General features: G+C 36.8%; 1 long non-coding RNA gene across 1 annotated transcript; it reads right to left on the bottom strand.

The window, feature by feature from the left end:
• Window positions 1–285: 285 nt before the first annotated feature.
• Window positions 286–644, bottom strand: LOC127748403 (uncharacterized). Its single transcript, XR_008010531.1, has 3 exons — window positions 595–644; window positions 450–504; window positions 286–362 (listed from the first exon to the last, which is right to left on the bottom strand). It is a non-coding gene; the product is annotated as an uncharacterized LOC127748403 (long non-coding RNA).
• Window positions 645–2,050: the final 1,406 nt, after the last annotated feature.

The following is a 2,050-nucleotide window of genomic DNA, read 5'->3' as shown; positions in this document are numbered from 1 at the left end:
ACCAATCATCAAGCATATATCACAACATGCATATTTCTCATACATCATACCACCAAGGCATCAATAATCATCATCACATATATGACCACATCATATATCTCAATCATTCAACAACATCAACCATTCAATGCCTATCTTAGGGCCTCTAGCCTAAGTATTTCCTACCACATTACATATTAGATACGGGAAATTGAAACCATACCTTAGCCGATTTTCCAAGCTCAACCGGAGCACTTCCAAATCACTTATCCACAAGCTCTCAAGGCCTCAACACCTCCAAGAACAGATTTTTCACCACCAAATCCCCTTTTTCAAGCTTTTCAAAATCACCAATCAAGCTCCAATATTCACATATACACAACCTAAGCCACAATCATCATACCCATACACAACATCTCAATACCCAAACATCATAGAACAACAAATTACACTAGGATTGAGAATCTTACCACACCCAAGGTCCAAAGAGACAAGATTAACCTTCTCCTTCAAGAGAGTTGGGTCCTATAACATCAAAGAGCCCAAAATCTTAACATTTTTGCTCATAAAACTCGAAAACAAGGCTGGAATTTCGAAGAGAAAAACGTGGCTTACCTCAAGATTAATTGTATGGGTTTTGTAGAGCTCTCCGCGGTGAACGCGTGGCCGCAAACGGAGCGGCAATCAGAGCTCTAGATCAAAAGTTATGGTGGTTTGAAGATCAAGTGAGAGAAAGAACTTGAGAGAGTGTTCTTCCCTCCATGACCTCCATTTTCAGCATGTGAGTGTGTTTAGTGAGGAGAGAGAATGCTGAAAACTAGGGTTTTGGTTTAGTTATATTGGGCCAAGGGCCCACTTTGGGTCCGGTTGGCCCGGTTTGGCCCGTTCGATCCAATCTTGGTCCGAATTCTATAAAATTGGTACCGAAATTCTCGTCTCAATCTCCTCTATCATATTTAGCCATAAAAACCACATTTTGGGCTTTCTAGAATAAATTCTCATTTATAGGTTAATTAGCCATTAATTAACCGGGTTTTACACAGTATGACGATTATACCACATTCGTCCAAATTGTTTTAGACCATATAAAGATCTTTGCAATTTGACTGAGTATAATCCCTGAAAATATTCATTAGATGGTTTGGATATCTTTAATCCTTCAGGAACTTTCAAATAGATATCACGATCTAATGATCTGTATGAGTAGGATGTTACCACATCTATTAAATGCATATGTAGTTTATGATATACGGATAAACTGACTAAACAACGTAACATTATTGCATCCACTACAGGAAAATATGTTTCTTCATAATCTATGCTGGGCCTTTGTAAAAAAATCTTGTGCCACAAGTCGAGCTTTGTAGCGTACTTCATTTTTCTCATTTTGTTTTCTCGCAAATACCTATCTGTATCCAACAGGTTTTACATCTTTTGGTGTATGGACTACAGGTCCAAAGACTTCACATTTTGCAAGTGAGTCTAAATCAGCCTTCATCGCTTCTTCTCATTTTGGCCAATCATTCCTTTGTCGATATTCTTCGACTGTTCTTGGCTCAAGGTCCTTACTTTCATGCTTGATATTTAATGCCACATTATATGCAAATATTTCATTGACAATTGTCTTATTTTGGTCCCATTTTTCTCCTGTAAAGACATAATTTATTGAGATCTCATCATTTTCTAAAATCTCAGGTACCTGAACATCTTCTGACGTCAAAACTATATCAGAATTTTGGACAACTGCAGGTGTCTTTATCATGTCTTTATCTTTTTTAATAGGAATAGTATTTACCTCTTTTCTTTTTTGAGAATTTTTGTCTTTGGAATCGATAGGTCTACCACGCTTCTGGTGTGAATTTGTTTCAGTGACCACTTGTCCAACTGAGACATCAATTCAAATTGGGGCATTTTCAGCTGGTATATAAGATTTGGTTATCCTCTTTGTATCAGAAAATGTATCAGGCAATTCATTTACTATTCTTTGCAAATGTATAATCTTTTGAAATTCTAGTTCACGTTACCTTGATCAAGGATCCAAATGCATCAATGATGATGCATTTCAATTAAA

This window comes from Arachis duranensis, chromosome 6, assembly GCF_000817695.3.
Source record: "Arachis duranensis cultivar V14167 chromosome 6, aradu.V14167.gnm2.J7QH, whole genome shotgun sequence".
NCBI classification, from domain to species: Eukaryota; Viridiplantae; Streptophyta; class Magnoliopsida; order Fabales; family Fabaceae; genus Arachis; species Arachis duranensis.
This window is presented reverse-complemented; position numbering and strand designations above follow the sequence as displayed.